Below are 21,578 nucleotides of genomic sequence, written 5' to 3'. Positions count from 1 at the left end.
ACCCAGTCAAGTGTGGCTGAGAGACAGAGCCCTGTCACTGAGCCCAAAAGCAGAGCCGCTGGGGCTGTTAGGGAGAGAGACCGCATCCTCCCTGCACACATGCAGACCCTCACACACGTGTGCATGAATTTTTACATGCATACAGCACACATACATCCAATTACATACTCTCACTCCACTTTGTCTACAGCCACGCTTAATCCCAAATTAGTTTAATTTGGAGTGCAAAGAATCATACTTATTTCTAACATTTTTGTTAACCATCTATTCATTTATCATTGAACACAATGAGTGCCAGAAACATTTTTAGATACATAATTGGCATGCATCCTATGATAAAGCTTTTTGTTTGTTGTTGCTTTATTGTTCTTGTTACTATTGCTTTTAGTAGGCTAGAAAAGCTCAAAGCCTTTATCTTAACAAATAATGAGTAAAATAAAGACAAAAAAATAATTTTGGCTGGAGAGATCACAGTGTAATATTTTTGTTGCGTATTATAAATACATGTTTTATTTCAATATTTAAATGTTAAAACATTTACCCCTGAAAGGTAACATTCTTGGCTGCATTCAAATATGCTTTCTTCTGTGCTGTAATTGCTTTTTTTTTTTTTATATACCACTCAACATAGTCACTAATTGACTAGCAATGACTTATTGACTAAGTAAAGCAGAACTTAACAAAAAAAACGCCCCAAATACTCAGCTGTAAGTAATTCCCAGGGGGAGGGTTACGGAGCAGCTCTGCAGATTGTGTCGAGGGTTGTGGGATGCCCATTTATCTTCCTAAAGCTCACATTTAATCTTCATCACACTGTCAGATGGAAATGAGACCTTCTCTTTTGTACCATTCACACTCCAGAAGTGCTACTCTGGGCCCCTCTTCAGTATCACAAAAAGACCCTAATTAGAGAGGACTGAATGTAAAAGGAGGATCGTGCTGGTCCTGGGATCCTTTTGCTTTTACATTGTGTCTTATGTGTGCCTATAATATTTGTGCTCAACAGAGTGGGAATCAAGTATGGCAGCAGAGCCCCTGCCATGGGTGTCTCAACATACTCAATGATCCATAATGTAGGTCCTTCTGAAACTGATGGGCCAGAACACAGTCTCTATTGGGAATGGCACAAAGCATTTGACAAGGCTGTTAGCACTTTGTTCAGCCACAGTTGCAGATTAGGCAAATTCAAAACCATTGTGTTTGTATAGTATATATCTATATACAGGGAAGACAATAAAAGCTCTGGATCCAAGTTCAAAGCCTCTTGATGTTTCTGAATACTCAGGTTGGTTCTAAATGTTTTTAATTAAGTTAAGCAGTTGACTTTAGTATGAGGATGTTTGAGACATAACAGATCAAATCAAAGCCTGCAGCTAGACACGAGCTCTTTGCCACTCAATGAATCTAATGCCTCAGGTACTGTTGAAATAATTATGTAAATTTGGTTATCTTGCTCACGTAGTATTTATTAGCCCTTAATACTGAAGGCAAGAGCTTTCCTAAAATACTCTTTGAAATCAAATAGTTGGATAAGCATCTTTATAGAAGTTCCCTAATTGGTCTTTAGCACTTACTGAGCGTTCCATTGAAACCGTGCAGTTAACCTTACATTTTCAACCTCATGAGTATCACCTAAAATCTCTGTATCCCCTTAATGTAATCAGATTCACTTTGAAATCTAATCAAGCATTTCTAGCATTGTCCGAATGTTCATCCTCTGTCTGATTTTGCTGCATTACTGCATACCCCTCTACTAACAGCTTTGTAAACTGCTTAAAGGACCATTACTTCACCTTACTCTCTCTATCTTAAAGGCTTAAACGTTCTATAAGCAGTCAACTTAAACTGCTTAGTTAAAAGGTGAAGAGCAGTCAAGTCTGCTATGGGAATGAAATATGTTTTTGTTTTTAACCTGAGTGCACTATTTCTCTCATTATGAAGATTTTAATGAAAACGACTTCAATTCCACAAATTAACTTGGCCATACAGGTTTAGAGAAGCATTGAGTGAAACCTCATAAAACGGTGTTACAAAAAGCATTGAAACAAAAGTACAGTAAAAATAAGGTTTTTGATTTTATTTTATGACTTGATATTTTTTTAACTGTAAATGGAAACTCAATTATTTCATCTAAATGTATAGACATTACAGTAAAAACCCTTTTCAACTACATGACTTGTAAAAAAAAAAAAAAAAAAAAAAAGAGCCATACTGCACAAAAATTGAGTCAGATCAGGTGATATGTTTTAATTTGATGGAACGTGGTAAAGAAGATAAGTAGGAAAGGAATTTTGTCTAATTTTTGAAAGTTCCTAACAAAGAAAAAAAAGATAAGAAAATCAATAAGCCATTTTAGTCTCTATCTATCAAAGCGGATTCCTCCTTGTCTGTTTTAAAGTGAGGATGTGGCACTTTAATAGGATAGCGGGAGGCTGTTTGAAATGTATGCCAATGATTCCTGTCATTTCATGGCAGCCCGGCCATGGTTCACTGAGCGCCCACTTCTCCCCTGTCAGCTCGACTGAAGACAAGCATTTAGTTGCAAACTTTGAGCAGGTTGCGCAAACCAGAAATGATGTGACTGCTACTTCCAATCCCTATCCTTCTCTTTCATGCTGCAATGCCACTGGCAGTCAAAGACTGTAGAGGGAAAGGCCCTCATTTCACTGAAGAACATGCTGATTTTGTAAAAATCATAAAGGCGGACAGATCAGTTGGAGGTGTGAGATGACAAGTGGAGGAGAAATATGATTAAGAGGGCTAAAGCATGAGAGGAAGGAGGTATGAGAAGTCAAAGGTTAACGATTGACCCTGTGTGCTTTTGTCAGGTTTCCATGGTCATTGTGCCCTAGTCAAACTTCAGTTTGTAGTATATTTCTTTAGCCAATAATACTTCCAGGAGACTCAGGACTGACGCTTTCTCATATTTATTTCTGCATTATAGGATATTTTTCATATAATTTAACATTACTTGAGCAACTCGTTACATTTTGAATGGATCTTTTACTCCATTCACTAAAAAGCAGAGTTTTTATCAGTCGCCCAGTAAGGCTGTGTACCAAGTAGCCCTGCTAGCTTGCTGACAGTTTGGTTGCATCAAGGCCACGGCCCTATATTTTCTGCCTTGTAGCACACCAAAGTAAAATCGCTTGTCAGGCCGAGGTGTCTGTGAGCTGACAAGACGCCCCTGTGACATTTCAGCTCGAAAGAGCAAGTGTCTTGCAACCGAGTGGTCAAATATCAGAGAATAGGTCAAGCAGGGCGGAGTAGAGTGCTATCTGGAAGGCCAGTCTCTACCAAACGCCAAACGCCCCCTTGACTTTGACAAGTGGGACTGCTGGGGGGTCAGTGAGGGCAGCCAAGGGGCGGCCGTGCAACGGAACAAAGTGATGTTCTGTTGGGCATGGCCAGACAGTGTGTACCTTATTGGCTTCAAAAGGGAAAAGACATTGACATTGATTAATCTTCTTAACCCTCTTGAACACGAAGATAAGGTTGGGGAGTTTTGGGTGAAGGGGATTTGGCAGCCCCATAAGATGGGCCACCCCAGTGGTTTGTATGGAGCATGGCCCCCTGAAATGTACTCTGACATTTATTAGAATATCTTTGACATCTATCATGGGAGAGCCAGCAAGGGTAAAAGAGGAGAACACCATCTCCCAAGACATAAGCCACCACTATGATTTTCAGAACAGTAGGAACAATAGACAGGACAACAAGGTGGCAATGCTGCCCTTTGCCTAATGGTCATTAATCCTGGATACAAATCCGAAATGCTTGCTGAATTGTGTTCATTTGCATTGGATGAGAAAAGCTGTGACACGGATGAAAACTTTAACAAAGAGGTCATATTTCAAAAGGATGCATTCAAGTGCAACACAGTGAAGAACTCACTCTAACATCTAGGTTACAATAAAAACTCCAGCTTTATCTTGCACCTTTGTGTTTTCCCCCCTTTTTTATTTTTGTTGAATTTTAATGGAAACGGCAAGAGAGCGATGGAAAAAGAGCCCAAACACGTGTCAAAGTCCTGACAGCCATCAAGGCAGTACGCTGGTGCTGATATAAATATTTAACACTGAGGGCCAACCTACAGCATGTCATGTCACGGCCGTGATTAGGGTGAACGGTGACCCCCTCTCATATAACATGTTATCATGTTGGAGAGTGGCGAGGAGGAGGCGTGGAGGATGTGGGGGATGTGTCAGGGTTTTATAGGCTCCATATCAGAAAAGGCCGATGCTCCTTTTAACCTTTATTTCCATAAAGCCATTCCTATGGAACAGTGTTCCCCATGGACCATGACGCCCAGCTATTTTATTCTCCAGGTGCTGTACGATCCATGGAGCAAAAGCTGTCTGCGAGACAACAAGATGAACCCTGTTGAAAGTGCGTATTTGTGAGTTTTTGTATTTATGTACACCACTCAACCTGACACCAGACCGCCTTTAAGAGCCTGATAGTGTAGGACCAGGTCTAGGAGAAAAACTGCATATCATTGGGTTTTTCTCATTGATTGGCTCAAAAATGTTTTGCCAATGTTGTCATTGTTTTCTAAGCGTCCAGATGGGTGAGCCCCCTGTGAATAATTTCAGCCTTAATTGGAAAGAAATCTATACTTAGAACTTAACTTGCACACAAGATCGCAGTACCTTGAAGAAACAATTATAAAGCATTGCGAGCTAATCAATGGCTGAACCTTACCATGAAATGTCACTATCTGAAACTGATATGACTCAGTAGAATTACCATTTATAAACAGCTTTTACCTAAAGTATAAAGGTATTGAAAAACAATGGTATAGGACGCAGATGATAGTGAACAGTGAAATTAAATTTCACACATAAAGACCAGAAATTGAAGTGATTGATAAAGAATTGCCTTCAGGAGCTCATTTTTGTGACCGTATTGTAGTAATGTTTAGGTAACTTATGCCATTATGCTTTTCCAAAAGAGAACTGTAGGTCCTTCACTGCATAAACATAATAGATAGGCTTGATGAACATTCCTTAGTCCTGAATCATTCATGACTCGATTATTTTGGCTGAGGTCCTCACTTAAAACCAGCTTTGTCAAAAAGTGAAATTTCCTTCCCTCCCCACGATGTATGGTAATATCAAAAGAAAATTGAGGAAAAAAAGCCAATAAAGTTATGTTTTTTACCAGGCTATTTGTTTATGTATGTATTTATTTGTCTGTGAAAACTGGCCATCCATCCGTTATCTGGCCCTCTTGCTCCCTTTTTCACGGTTGCAGGGACTCAAAAACTAATGATTTTGATGAAATTTTGATGAAAAATACTAAATGGGATTTTTCATGGATGATGCGGATCAATATCCCAAACTCATTCGGTTTCTGTCTCTTGTTATTAGCGAAATTTAAATAAATTATGTCTTGGTTCGTAGTTGACCGATGTTCATGAAATTTGACTCGGACATGTACGGTTGATTCCTCTATCACCTGACTGGGTTTCATCCAGATCGGATCCGGATTACTGATTATCTTTGCCAAAAAAAAAATATATATATATATATATATATATCTGTTTATAATTGACTTAACTTAGAGAGCTGGTAGAGTAGAGTTGGTTCCTCTTTCACCCCACCGAGTTTCATCCAGATCTGGAAAATGAAATGATTTTCCACAATAATCTTTCTAATATTTAGAAAGATTTAGAAAGCAGTCCCTCAATGCATTATGAGGGACTGCTATGGTGTGTCAAAGGTCTGTTTTCTCTGACTGCTTTCTAGTTATACAGTATTCGTCAAAACTTTTTTTAATTCACAGTTACTTTAGCAGCAGAAGTAGGACAGAAGCACCTGACATGATATTATTTACCTCCAGTGCTTTGGAGTTGACTCCTTTTCCAGTAGGCTGAGCTGATAGCTCTTCCTGTAGATGACATATTACACCAGTCCTGTGGTCATGCCAAAGCTCCATCTCTCCAGTTCTTTGTTCAGTCACAAATCATTCTGTGGGCTCCCTTAAGTGCATCTCTGTTTGTTAAGTGCCCAGACCATAGACTCTGGTGTTAATCCAATTTGTCCTCAACATTTTGTTGAGTAGTTGCTATGTGTTCTAGTGGTTAAAGGAGGATAGTGACACACCTGGGAGAAAATGAACAAAAATCTCCCAAGGTGCAGGAGAGGAATGAACTTGAAACAAACAACTCAAGAGTGGGTGAAGATGGGCTGAGAGTGCTGTTACCTGTCCCTGTAGTCGATTACACGTAGACATAGACATCCATGCTCAAACACACATGGTCACATATAGGAACAGACAAAAGTCCTGGATTAATTTTTCATGGAAAGCCCTTTTAGGCCAGCCCTATTGTCTTTCCCATTAAAGCCTCGGGGATACTGGTGTCTCTCCAGTGAATGGTGACAATAGGAGGCCCTCCTGTTGTTGCCTCACCATCTCCCTAGCAGGGAGACGGAAGTGGGATGTTATTATTATTTCATGCCTCAGAAGAGTCCGGCGCTCACTTACGGCTTGGTCACATCAGTGGAGTATCCTGCTTGGGGAATGCTCTGAGAGCTGCTCTGAGTGCACATACATTGTTCACTGCAGGTTGTGTGCCATTTTCCTACATGCCCCAAGAGCGGGAGAGAATCGTCGTTATTTCAGCCTTGTTTGGCATGCTAAGACTCAAAAAGCATTTTGTGCTTCACAGGAGGTCAAAGGTGACCATTAGAGTAACGGACAAGAACAGGACAAAGCCTGGTTCAGAAGGTCTAATAAAAGAAAGACAAAACAAGTCTGAAATTACAGGTTTACAACTGTGCATTGTCCAAATTCTATGTCTTAAAGGAAGACATTTTACTGAATATACTGAGGTGCTTTTTAGGTGTCTGTGTTTGCTCTTTCCTGCAGTTTTTGTATTGTTGTTGGATGTTAAAGCTGCTATCCGGTGTTTCTGAGAAACAGGAAGTCGAAGCCTATTGGCTGGGCGCACTCTATTTGTATAGGGGTCTATAGGACGAAGGAGGGACTTGTATACATTAATGTATATGAATGACCACCGGCAGTAGACCATAGTAAAAGACTAGTTAGGTATTTTTTCCGCATTTCAAAAGAATCATACATAAACACATTTCTCAGAAACTCCAGATATCAGCTTTAATAACTATTTTGTTCTGGTCATACGTTTGTAAAAAATTCCTTAAGAAAGTTACCTGCTAATGAGTGAGAATGGATCTCTTATAAAAGAAAAAGACACTGACAGCCTTCAATTGTAAAATGTCAAATATTGTACACTACTAGGATTGAAAATCAGTGATAAAATACTGAACACACACACACACGTGGACCCTCTCTTCTACAGTTCAATAAGTATTATTATATAAAGAGAAGAATACTACTATGTCTCTACCTGTAGGACCGAAGGGAATCTCAGTGACCGCCAGAGGTCCTTGAACCACACTTTAATAATGGCTAATTTCTAGCAAATAATTAATAAAATATTCAACAAATCTACTGAGTAAATTCACTCAGTAAAACCTGATTTGATCAGTCACTTGTAATGAATTTCATTCATTATGAGTGGAGTAATGTGATTTAGCTTTTTTTAGTTTTTTTTTTCACAGAGAACATAAAGCTTTGTAAAGCATTGATGCAGCAATAATATGGAAAGGAAATATCAGAATTATGAAATAGATTTGAGAAAATCCCCAACTTTGTGGACTTAACTTAAAAGGCTTTTGCAAGCTAATATGCACACTTAAGATAGATTGTGTAAACAGACACTGCACAGGGGTGAACTGTATGCTTAATAAAGGGTGGAATTGGAAAAACACTTTTATACAATGCCCATGCTCCAAAACATCTGATAAAAGTTTAATGATGTTTACATCTGATTACTCGAGAGGCAGAGTTTAGTGAACGGCCTTTATAATTGCATTCCCGGAATATGTGGAGGCTCTGGAAACCTGCGACAAGGTGAGATGTAAAAGGATAGGTTATAAATTTTGTTTTTTTTGTTTTTTTCCATGGTTGAATGTTTATTCAATTACAAATGAATAATTGTGAAATTGGATTTATTTTTGCTCAAACAATTTACACTCTCTTTAAAAAAAAAAAAAAAAAAAAAAAAAAAAAAAACTTCAGCTTAAAACCTTACTTGCCCCACAAAATGTTATTAAATGTCCAATGTAACATTTCTAAGCATATGAATAGACTCCATGCTAACAGTTACATGTGATTGGTTTGATGAATAAAGATAATCCAAGAAGGGTGAGTGACTTCTCTGAAAGGTTGCAAAGCAAAAATGATCTTTGTCAAAATAAACCATTGTCTAAAACTGAAAATTAAATGGATCTTAAATTTAATTCATTGTGTGGAGTTTTGTAATTTTTGAACTGCGGCGTTAAAGTCTCCCTAAAAGTCATGTCAGAAAAAAAGGTCTACAGGGGTACCTTCAGGATGATAAATTTATTTATGTATTCCTTGACTACAACCTTTTTGCAGCCATTGCTGGGAGCGGGGCTGTTAGGGTGCCTGTGCATTCTGAAGACATCTGAGGCTATAATTAATGAAAAATAGACTAGCTGTGACCTTTGAGCCAAGTGATTGACACAGATAGACAGTTACAATCTTTTAACCTTCAGAAATGTCAAGATAAACCTAAACTGTGTGGCTTGGCCCGCTGACACCTGTCCTCTCTTCATTCCCGGCCTCTGTGCCACACTATGAGCCTCTTTATGTTTACTATCACCTTATTGATTTGTTTGTGGAGAGGCTGCGTTGCTTATTAAATATTCACAGCTTGTTTTTTCCTGTTTCACCATCACTTTAATTCTAAGAAGCTATTTGTCTCCTCGGCTTATTATAAGTCATGTTCTGCTTACAAGTTGTAGAAACATGAAGGCGATTCCTTTCCTTCATTAATTTTTAAATCTCTATTCTTTTGAATTTCGTAATCCCTTTAGCTGCTTTGGCATTTAGCTCATTTTATCTGGAGCAGTGCTTCAAAGAATGTGATTTTTTTTTTTTTCATAATGCTTTACCTAAACAAACAAAATATGCTTTAAAGCTTTAAATAACTACTTGACTGCTTATTCCCAGACATCTGAATTTTTCTTTAAATTATTTCAGATTAAAGTGAGTGTTTTTCATCGTTCATTTGATTTGTATTAAATTGATTGTTTAAAGTGACTGTATTTTGATTTAAAAAAAGAGGACACTTGGGCCGACCTCTTCATACTCAAAAAGCACTCAGCGTTTTCTTGAATTTACCTTGTATCGGCAAAATACAATATAGTAGACAAATAAGTTGTTATTGTCCTTAAAAATGACATGATGCTGACTGTAAAGAGCAACTCATTAGCTTTCTGAAACTAGTGGATTTTTTTCAGATAGAGCAAATATTAGCGGAGTTCTGGTGTTTTAAACTAATGTGTTCCCCAAGATGTGTTCAGGGTCCCTCGGAAACCCGGACAAATGTATTAATTTATAAGACATCCCTGAGTAAACCCGGACGTATGGTCATAATGTTGTTGCCCACTAGATCACGTTCATATCACGAGTCGGTCGCTCTGGACCACATCTGCACGTCTATATGACGTCCAAAATAGGTTGGCATCTGAACGTCATGACCACAACCTCATCTGGACCTTGATATGATGTTCAACGTTAATTTGAAGCAATTTCACATATGAAATGTAAACAGCCTTGCAAATCCACACTCAGTCACAGACACATACGTGTATATGTCTTTCTGTTTATTAAAAATCATTATTCAGTATTATCCACAGTCACTAAGTATATATTCAGGTGTACTTCATTAACATTTATGCTCTGTGATCTTTTTAGGAAATAATTTATGTCGAGCTCCCATTGATCAAGACAACGTTGAAAAGACTTCTTTTTCGTACGTCGTGGGGTCAGGTTAATTTAACGAACGCGCACACAACAAGAACGTCAAAATTGCATATAAACATGACCCCCAAAGTTAATGGTATTGTATGCTCTTACAGTGCAAAACAGTTGTAACAGCTGTATTTGGTCAGTGTTTCAGACAATTAATTTTGGTAAACATTTCAAATAACTGACAATGTACCTTTGAAAACTGATGTGGATAGAAAAGATTATTATCTGGCTTTATTCGACGACGCGACAGACAGGAAGTACGCTTGAAAGCGTAAGGTCTAGGGATCAAACCCACCATGGGCCACCTTCCTTATTCCGTCTTTTTGGGATGTTTAGAGTACATCGTTTTCGGACATCCAGACGACGTCGAAAAAGACGTAAAAACTTTCACTCTGCACCCGCCAGAGACGTCTTCTCATCACGTCATTTCAAAATTTTATTCATATCTAAAATCTAGGGCTTTAGCCTTGAATAAAACTTAGCCTAGCGATGCAACTGACGGGCACTCCAGCCAGTGGAGGGACACCTCTGTCCACCCTTATGTTTGATGCATGGGATCAAGATTTTGCTTTTGCTCTGTGAAAATGTAAAAGTCTTTATCCAAAATGTTGTTGCCAACACAAAAGTTTCTCACGGTTTAGTGTTGTTCACGTTGAGTGTTTGTTGTTTTGTTACAACAAAAAAGTGTTAAACAGTGAAAAGTCACAAAGGCAGATTAAAGTACTCGTTGTTAAAAGTTCCCCCAACATTCCTGTATCTCTGATGTTCCCAGCAGAGCAGAGACTGACATCTGCACTGCCGTCTTAGTGATTAGGTGTGGCTGTGGAGGCTAGCTTCCTTCCCCCTGTCTTCAGCAGGTCCTAATTTCATGTGAGTAGCTGAAAGGATGTTTGCGTTTATTTGCGCCTTTTATGTCAGAAAACTTCAAAGACACCCCTCTCCTCTTCACCTATCATCAGTGACAGATAGAGCACCCTGGGAGAGAGTGAACCAGTATCTTTATTTATTTATTTGCCATCCGTCGGAAGATGAAATGCATCACACGCCACACTCGCTACTTCAAAAATAAAGAAGCGTGGATGTGATATTAGGAGGGTTTCAGGTGTGGGGAGTCCGTTAATATGTTAATGTAATCCTCCTGTTAGGTGTCTCAAATCCCCCAAAGATCGGCAGTAATCAGTTTGTTCCTGTCTGCTGGCTTTCTGGGAAGGAAAAGCGGCACTAATCAGAAGTGGCGTTGCACTCGCAGATGCCAGGCGTAGGGGAGGAGAGTGAGATGACACCTCATGGATTTATTACCTTTCCATCTCCATCGTGAGCTGGTGGAATCCTACATTAAATGGGCAAAATAAATATAGTTAACAACCCTTTTTAACCAAATGCAGCAAACGTGACGCAAGATAATTCAAAGTACTTGAAAACGATTTTGCCTTTTTGTTGAAACTGTTTTGTTTGCATTTATAAAACCACTAACAAAACTGTATATTACTATTGAGAATCAATTTTGTCTCACACACACATTCCACAAATATGAAAGACCTTTTAATAATAAATGATACATCATGGGGTTATGGTTCATGCTCTGCTCTTTGCTTGGAGTTTGTTTGTTCTCTCTGACGTGTGAGGGTGTAAGGGGATTTTAACCTCCCACAGTTAGAATTCACAGAAGTCCCCATGGTTGCAATTGGTTTGTACTGTAACGCAGCATCACTTTTCTATACCTTGCACCTTATTTTCTGGCAAACTATTGGACGAATAAGCACCTTCTGGTTTATGGTTTTCCATTGTCTGAATCGAATGGCGCATTTTCAATTAATGGTACCAGTATGATATCCTGTACTCTAGTTGGTTGTGGTTTTGTTGCAGTTGTTGTAGTTTCTAATGAAGAATATTTTTGGTGACAGTTACATCTTCTGTCAGGACATTACTGTATTGAAGTGCCCTAAACACGAAAGAAACATGAACACAAATGTGGAAGTAAAAAAACTACTGTGCCTACTTCATGGTCTACTGTTGTATTGTGCAGCCTTTTTTTGCACACAATAATGGTTAAGTTTGCTAAATGGTTTGCACTGTCTAACTTATTTCTACATTCCAGCTGAAAAATTACCAATAAAACCTGTCGCAACCATTCATTCAAGACAAAATGGGTTTCTGGTTTCTATGTAATTATGCCTTATTTGACTCACCATCTGAATGACCATTGAACCCATCAGATGGGGTGATTTCTTTTCTTGCACTCTTTTGTTGTCCTCTGCAGACATTTAGTTATACTGGCCTTTTTATTATCTTGTCTAACCACTTGTATTAAAAAAGGTTTTTCACAAGGAAAACTGTCACTTAGAACAAGTTTTGTCTATTATTTCTTTCTGAAATCACATTACCAAAATATCTGAAAGGTAACTGTAATCTATTAACTACATCACTAGTTAAGATCCGTATTCATCAAAGCAATATGGTGAGATATTGTTTGTATGGTCTGATATCAATATTGGTAACAAATGTATTTTTTAGGAATTCTATAATTACTTTCATGATAGTCGTGAGTGATAATAAATACATTTAGCTCAATGTAAACTAAAAGAAAAATGAAATTGCCTCTTTGTTTCCTCACTTATTTACATTGTGCAGTTCAAACTGATTTAACCATAGTGTGTGTAGCTGGGTTGTTAGGGCATGGCCCTAATAAGTTTTGAATTGAGCCTCGTATTAAGGCTTTGACCTTTCTGTGTAACTAAACTGGCCTTTTCACCTGCAGACATTGGCCCTTTGACCTGTGTCACTTTTAATGTTAAAGGCGTGTGCTAAGAATTTATTATTGATCGTATCTTGTCAAAAAGATGGCCAGATATTGAATTGTTTTCATGTTAAGGTTGATGGAAGGGGAAATCATATGTGTTTATTGATACATGTCAAAGGTTTCAGTACTCAACGATGGTACATGTAGAAATGGGATTGGGAATTTATTAGTTCAACTAGTAATTCATCAGCTGATCCGCCTGATGAATTAATCTCTTTAATAAAGTCTATTTTAACAAGCTTGAGGAATAAAATGTATGTATTATTGCTATTTATGAATCCCCTAATTTGAATAATACCCACCACCAACAGTGTAAAATCTAATTACATTTCAGGCTTTTATCATCTATATTTCTAAACCTTCTCCAGTCGCCCCTTTTCTCTTTTTCTGTGGTTCATGTAGTGACAGTTGAACCGTTTAGGCTGTGTATTTAGAAGTGTGCCTGAAACCACGATCCTGTGTGTGCGTACACACACACGCGCTCAGACACACACAATCCGGAGAGAGTGCAAGGCAGGACAGTGCGGTAAAGGTCAGTGCGATGAGTTCAGGAATGACAGGAAACAATGAACCTCCCCTGGTCCAGTAAATTAACCCATGTCACAGGCTGCTCATTCCTTCTGATCAATACTGAACACTTTGCTTTCAGAAAATGAGGGTCATCCTCCTTGGGCCCCAGCTCCCCCAGGGACAGACAGGAACGCTGATAAAACAATCACCATAGAGAGGTTCTAGACTCACAGCGAAGGAGTAGAGTGCTGAAGGCTCCTTCAGTTTTTTCGTGTGTATGTGTGCGTGTGTGTGTGTGTACACTAAGAGCCACTTGTTCTCTCTCCCCCTGCCCCACTGCTAGCTCTGCTCTGACACAGGCTCGGTCGATAAAGTGGATTTGAGATATAAATGTTTCCCAAAGCCCTCTCCATCACTTTCAAGACACCTGCAGGCTAGGGCATAGTGACATAAAGGGAGGCTATATTCTGTTATCTCTGTCACCCCCCCACGCACACACGCACACCCCCACTTTGCCTCTGAGTAGGCTTTTTAGCAAGTAAGTCCAACAATGATGTGTATGAGTATGACACATTAGCTCTGCTTTCTTCCTGCTCTCACCCAATTTTCTGGAGTATTTAAGAGGTAGAAAAAAAAACACATGATGTTGTTGGGAGGTAGAAGACTGGGATCAAATGTCTTGAAAACTGACAAAAAGTGCACACAGCCCCATGAGTGCATCAGCAGATCTTTCTCTAATTCCCCATTTTTTCCACTTTAGTAGTGACATTGCTGTAATGGCTGGCATGTGGGTTGAAAGATTGGTGCATTGTTTTACTCTAGCAGGCAATGAATCAAATTTTGTGGACTTTGTTTCAAAGAAAAAGAGACTGAATTATCCAGCAACACTGACAGGTCTTGTTACTGTGTTACTTTTAACTAGATTAAATCATGTTGTTTTGGTCCACTTTTGTGATGAATGAATGCATGGATGGATTCTCGATAGAGTGATGGTACCCTCTATAATATCTGTGACATCATTAGAGTGAATGGGTGATGCAGGTGGTTATTGAAATACCACTGATTTTACTTTAAATTAAGGGATGCTTTGATCCAGACATAGACAACCGGCGGTTTGCGGGCCACATGGGGCTCTTGCCCTTATTTTTGTGCAATATTCAAAAACAAATCCACACAATACACACTATCACTACAAAAACCAAGTGACAGAAAAATACACGAAACGACAAAATAAAAAAGGAAACACACACAATTACTGTAAGAATATACAAAAATATGCAAACTACAGAATAATTAACTAGCTTTGATAAAAGTTGCCCATCTTGTTGCCGGTCTGGGAAGTTGCTCATTTTATGGATGGAAAACTAATCACGATCAGCTGATGGCAGGTAAAAAAAAAAAAATGATTGGAATTCTTAAGAAAGTTGATCCAAAATGTACCCATCAGGTAACATAGAGCAAACTGCGTGACAGGTGTTTTACACTCACGGCTAAACTAATGCTAAATGAGTTGATGCACGTTTGTTGTACTTGTTTAGATTAACTCTTTATTTTATTGAGATTTTCAAAAATATCTATTTCAAGATAAGAAAGTTAGCTAATTTGTTAAATGAGCCAAAAATGACGAATAATGAAGTTACAGTACTTTCTCACGGTTCCACATGAACTTTATAATGTTGTTCCGAACAGTTAAATGAGAAATACTGTCAAATAACAAATATGTAACACCTATTTCTGAATCATGTTATCATGTGATCAATGATCTGTGAATAGCCCTATAAATGTTTCATTGAAGCACTTTTACTGTAGCTGAATAAGATAAAACACTTGTTGTGATGTAACTTTTGAGACTTTTTGCATATTCCTCATGTCCCTAAATCATCTACAATCTGGCCTACAATTCATCATATCTGCTTTGTGTTGAACTCAACAAGGAATAGTGTATACTTTAGTTCTTTTCTTCATTCTGCAAAACTTTTCCTAAGTATAGCATTTGTATCTGGCATAGTTCCTGTGAACACACTGACATACACATGCACTAAGTCACTTATGCCTCCTGACCTCAGCTTGCGGCCCCGCTGGCTGCCCAGAGCATATTAAAGGCTTAGATAAAGGGAGCTGGAAACTGGTTGGGGCTGGCCCATCGGCCCGGAGAAAGTGCTTGGAGCAGCAGATGCAGTGGCGGCTAAGGGAGCCTTTTTTCCATTAGGAGTCATTTCCAGGTCCACCCTCAGCCAGTGACAAAGTGGTCTCAGCGTCTTCATTTTGTGCTGATCCCGTGTGAGCCGGAGGGAGGGAGGGACTGTCATCAGTTACTTCTGCCGCCACCCCCTAATTGCAGCCAACTGTCGATGCGTGCGTTTGGACCTTTTTCAGGCGTACATTATTTATTGGGAGAAAAATATTGTATTGATTTTGGATGGCATGGTGGGGTATAAGCGATGTTGCTAAAGAGCTGACAAGAAACTCAATAAACTTTTACAACTATGTCATAGCAGTGCTGTGCTCTCATAAAATTAGCACATTTGAATGTGTTGTTGATAATGAGACTGCATTGCAGTGAGTCACACGTACAGTATGTAGAAACCTTTCTTTATAATGCTGGTGGCTTCATTGTCTCTTCTCCAGCAAAAAATAAATAAAAACAATTGTGGCACATTGAAGTGAGACATGGACTAAAGTGTAAAATGTTTTTTTTTCCTTATTGTCAGATTAATGTTTGACCAACCTGGGTTCAAATCCCATGCATCCAGCATAGAACCAAGCCTCTTTCTATCTTTTGTACAGTAATCGTGGCAATGACTTGCTGTGGCAAACCGTTGAACGAAAGATATGTGCTGAGTAGACATTTAAAGTTACAGCTTAATTATTCCTGGACAAAAAGGGACACCACTAACCAGTCATAAATTTAATATCATGCATATTATGTCTCCTGATTACTCAAACATGTCAAAAATTGATAGTAGCAAAGGCAGTATTTACATTGGGCAGAGGTGGGCAACTCCAGTCCTCGAGGGCCGAATTCCTGAGACTTTTAGATCTTTCAGTCCCTGCTCCAGCACACCTGGTTGAAACCAGTGTGTTGTCATCAAGCTCTGCAAAAGCATGATGACAGGCCATTCATTTGATTCAGGTGTGTTGGAGCAGGGACACATCTAAAAGTCTCAGATATCCGGCCCTCGATGACTGGTCTGACTTAAGGGGTGAAGTCTGATTGTGCAGGGAAAGAACATTTTCACACTTTTTTTTTGGTTTGTTTTGCATCAAGATGCGAGCTTTGCTAAAAGTCTGGCAGGACAATACTTTGTCGCTGCTTGAGGCATATATGTAGTTAGTAATACCCGCATTGACGGCTGAGCAAGTAAAGTATCACATTTGCTGGTCTTATCCAATTTCAATTTATGTTGAGGTCCACTTGAACACATCATACATAATGTTTTTCTTTATTGTCTTATTCAGAAACTACTTCAGGGCAGCAAGGTGGTGGTGTATGGAAGCATATCTGTATCATAATTAAATTTAAAATGCATTAAAAGAGCATAGAGCAGGATTTGAGAAAAAATGAACATTCATTTTAAGTATTTTTAATGCTAATGGTTGATGAAGCGCTGTAAACCAAAGAGAATGAGTCCACACACATTTTGACCTACTGCCTTGAAAAGATTGTGTGATACCTTTAGTACGGTTCAGCTGATGGTGACGTCAAATTACACTGGTGCGTGTTCTCGACAGCTTGGAGAGGCATCGCAATACCCCAGAAATAAAAAAGCATGAGAAGAAGACTGCTTGGAGACACAGTGGACTAAACTACGGTTTGGTTCCACAGATGTATGCAGAGGCATGTGCACAGGTGTCACAGTTAGAAAGTGTGGATCGGGCTGCATTTTCTCATCCAATTCCGACCCGACACTGAAAATCAAATTTTTTTTCTCAATGAAATGCCATATTTACGTTAGTATTAGTGGTAACCATCAATTTGTTAACAAACAACTGTTAACGTCATCAGATCGTGCACGGGTAACAAGAGAAAGTGAACCACAAACAAGAGACCCATCGGATCTATTTACATAATCCATGTATCGACGATAAAAATAATTCATGCTATTGTGCAGTAAAAGAAATATTTCAACTGTGTATTTCTTTAAAGGGCTACATCAGCTGTGGCTCCTACTCAGTGACGTGCCGTGACCACTAGGGTTGGGTAGGCACGTTGTAAATCAAGACCACCAATGACAAATTCATATGTTTCTGCTGGCAAGTGTTAATTCAAAGTCATCTTAATGCGCTTATCAAAATATGAAATTCATAATAAGAAAGAAAAAACCCAACAAGATCCACGTGAACAAGCATTTAACCATCTAACAAAATCAACATCGTAAAACACCATAAAAGAAACATAAACAATTATTTAATATAGCCTCCATACTCTCCCAACAAGATATATCTCATGACACGGCAGCGCATCCGTTGTTTGTGTTGGAAACACAGAAACATGGAGAAAAAGACAACAACTCGGAACAGCCTCAGTGAGGAGCATCCACAAAGCCTATTTTTCCTTTTGTTCCATTCACTGTAGAAAATACCAACAATTTTCTGACCTTAACTTTGCTGAAGGTCTTGTAGCTCAGGTGTTGGTCTCCCATCTTTTAAAAGCTGTAATTTTTCCTCAAAAGAAAGTTTCTTCATCGTCTCTAGCGCTGTCATCCTGACTGTAGAGAACGTAGCAGCAGCGGACACATGGAATCGATTCACTAATGTACTGTGAACTTACGTATGGCATTTAGCATCCAACGTCCAAAGGCAGCTCTCTACGCTGCGCAAACACGTAAAAACACGCTAACGGGCACAGAGGCAGAGCAGCAACGTGCCTTTGGGAGGGGGCGTGGCCTCCCTCTGCCTTACAGCGGAGTGAGACTGTGCAGCTGTTCCAGGAAGTAGAGCTGTTTAGTAATTTGGGCTATGAAATGCACATAATGCATTTATGCAAATAAATGCAAATAATCAAATAATCAAAATATCAATTCACCTTTGGGTAGGCACTGCCTACCTTGCCTACCCTGACGGCACGTCACTGCTCCTACTGCACTCACTTCAAACTGCGCACAATGACACTATGTGACCGAACCCCACCACTAGTTCTAAATATCTGTCCGAACCTGACTCGTCCGGTGCCGTCGGGTGTCCATCCTCTATCCACCCAATCAGCTCCAGTGATAAACATTTGATGCGTGTTGGCTGCCGTTACACTAACCACTGTGGTGTCGCTATGGAGTCTAATTGCTACATCCTGCCCTATGCTCCTTTAACAAAAATGCTTGTTCATTACAGTAGCTCATAGATAAAATAAATAATAAAGGTTGCTCATTTTGTAACTTCATTAAAATGATAAATTAAATTACATTTAAGTTTTAATTTTCAAAAGCTGCCCCAGCAAATACTTACTAAAAATCAATTTGAAAACATTTGAAAAGTAAAATGCATTAGCAGAAAGGCTAATGCATTGAAGATTGAAGCTGTTGTTTGACTCATAAATGAAATTGGTAATAATCAAAATTGTAGTTTCATTTTCTTCAACACTGCTCATTTTATGACACAACTAAAGAAAGTAAAGAGGTCATTGCATTTTTGTTTTCATGCCCCGCCCTCCCCGAAAAGTGTTCCATAATTCAATTTGACTTCTCAATCCCAGTGGCTGCTCTTCTTCGCCATGTTTCAACTTTTTGCAGAGCGATACGAGAGTTGTTGCTACAGTGGATTGAGTCAAAGAGAGAACCAAGACGGACTAAAAGTGCCAGAGTTTTATTATTTCCTTTCATGGCTCCAGCACGTGAAGCACCGTTAACGGAGTCAATCGCAGACAAAAGGTGTGTGTTTTATGATATAATTGCGACTCTGCTTCGTCCCTGTTCCTACAGTGTGTTTGTGTGTGTTTCATTAACAGTAAACAATGACCAACATGCTGTGGAGGCAGAGGAGCAGACATGATCATTTTAAAGTGAGGTTTAATGCTCCACCCTGCTCCCAGCTTGCCGTGGACTAGGTTACCTCACTGCTCCCTCTCCGCGGGGTCGGGGTCCCGTCACCCTTGGCGTGACTGTCGACTTGAGCGGTCGACGTTTTGAAACCGTTGTTTTCATTTTGTGTCCAACAGTACACACATGGTTAGGTAGGTCAGTAATAATTCAGAAATAAATTACATTTTAAGGTTCTTAAAAACATAAAACATTGTTTTCTGTGGCTGGAAGATAAACAAGGGCTTTTTAATGCTTCTCTTTAACCACACACACAAATACACACACACAACCCTCTAGCAGGCATGGCGGCCTATCGCATAGCGATGCGTTCCCTCGTCGCAGAAGTACAGTTGGCCAATCTTTGCGTCCCGTCGACGATGTAAGTCGTGACGTATATACCAATTATATAAATATATACAGTATATACAAAATTCTACCAAGGATTGCACAATAGTTTCAAGGAGTGCCAAGTGCAGGCAAGCCCAACAAACCCCAAAGAAGAGTGCCACTGACGTCACTCTACGCCGTCTGGAATTGAGAAGTCTAATTGATTTATGGAACACTTCTCGCGGACGGCGTGGTCATGAAAACCAAAATGCAATGACCTCTTTGCTTTCTGCAGTGTTAAAGAAGAAAATGAAAATGCAATTTTGATTATTTATTACCAATTTGATTTATGAGTCAAATAAGGCAGCTACAACCTTCAGCAGAAAGGCTAAGACGTTTTAATTTTAAAAAATTTCCATTTCAAATTGAATTTTGGTCACTATTTGCTGGGGCATCGTTTGAAAATTTAATGTAATTTCCTAATCATTTTAATTAAGTTATAAAATGAACAACCTTGGAAAAGAAAATGAGAATGCAGTTTGGATTATTTATTGTTCATTTTATTTACAAGTTAAAAATGCCGCTATATTCTGAAAATGATGCATTTCTGTTTATCCATTTTAAATTTAATTATGATACAGATGTGCTTCCATAGTGGTGCAGTCGAGAAAAAAAGCCATGTGTACTGGGTTCAACTTCCTGTTGGGTCATAAAGGACCTCTCCATGTGAAGGTTGCATGTCCTCCCATTTGTCTGTCAGATGAATTGAAGTTCCTGAATTGGACTGAATAAGTGTTAAAACAGTCGTATTTCAATATGTTGTGACCGTGGGACAAGATGTGGACATTTACTTAAAAATAGCAGAAACTATTATAAATCCTATATACAAGACATGAGATGCAATGCACGCTTACAAATACATGTAGAGAGAGAGATATTGTACTGTAACTTGCTGCTGCCGTTAGTTGCGGAGGTCTCCCAAGGTGACATGCTTTGCTGAACATTCTGTATTTTTCAGGTTTCCTTCTAGAACCCCATTTTAAAGCAGACTAGAGTATACTTCAGTTGTTGGGCAGCATCATTCGATGAAATGAACTTTGTTTTTGTTTCAGTTTAGTTTTTTTTATTTAACATGGATCAAACAGGGCTGGTGTATAAGCACCCTGAGTTTACCTTTGCTGGACAGAACTCAAGTTCACACTGAGTTCACTGAGATATTAAAATGAGTTTTGGGGATTCAATCAATCCAGCCATCCATCCATCCATCCATCCATCCATCCATCTATTTTTTTCATACCCGCTTTGTCTTATTTCAGGGAGGCTGTATAATACCGACTGTATATGTGAAAACTTAAATATTTTTAAAGCTTTGTTGTATATTCAGTTGTTTAATCTGTAGTTTTAAAGGGGTGGGATTTGTGAAAAGACAATACCTTCAACTGCTAGAATTAGTGCCAAAGGTCATAAATCATTTAAGACTATTATATATATGAAAATGACACTAAGTTGAACTCCATGTCTGTTTACAGGACACTGCAAAAGGAATAGATTTTATACTTAATTTGATTCAAGTGCTTTTATGGCTTCAATAAATCTTGCAAAGCCTTCGACCCAGTCACGTCTGCAGTGACACGCTTATTGTCCTCCAGCCATACTTAATGAACTCTTGCACATAAAGTCACCAACTTTCCCTGCACCGTCCATGACCTGAAATACTGAATCGGTCCCAGAGGAGCGAAATATTTGTTTGCCTCGGGAACCGTCATGAAGCTTTTTCAGTGCATTTGTGGTGTTGATTGAAAATAATTGCTTCCCAAAATAATCCAAAGCATTTAGAGAGAGAAGAAAACACGGTAACGTATTCTTTCACTTTTTCTTTATTGTGTTAATAGCGCCTGTTTATTTCACATTCACATTGTGCTTTGTTCCACCCATGCATTAGAAGGAACTTAACATTTGGACGGACCGCACTGATCTCACCTCCTTATCACAAACCTGGCTGCCATTTTATCTTTTATGGAGCCTGGACTCAGCAACTTACGCAGTCCATGACTGTGAGC

Source organism: Gouania willdenowi, chromosome 1 (genome assembly GCF_900634775.1).
Source record: "Gouania willdenowi chromosome 1, fGouWil2.1, whole genome shotgun sequence".
NCBI classification, from domain to species: domain Eukaryota; kingdom Metazoa; phylum Chordata; class Actinopteri; order Blenniiformes; family Gobiesocidae; genus Gouania; species Gouania willdenowi.
Note: the sequence above shows the minus strand (reverse complement) of the source record.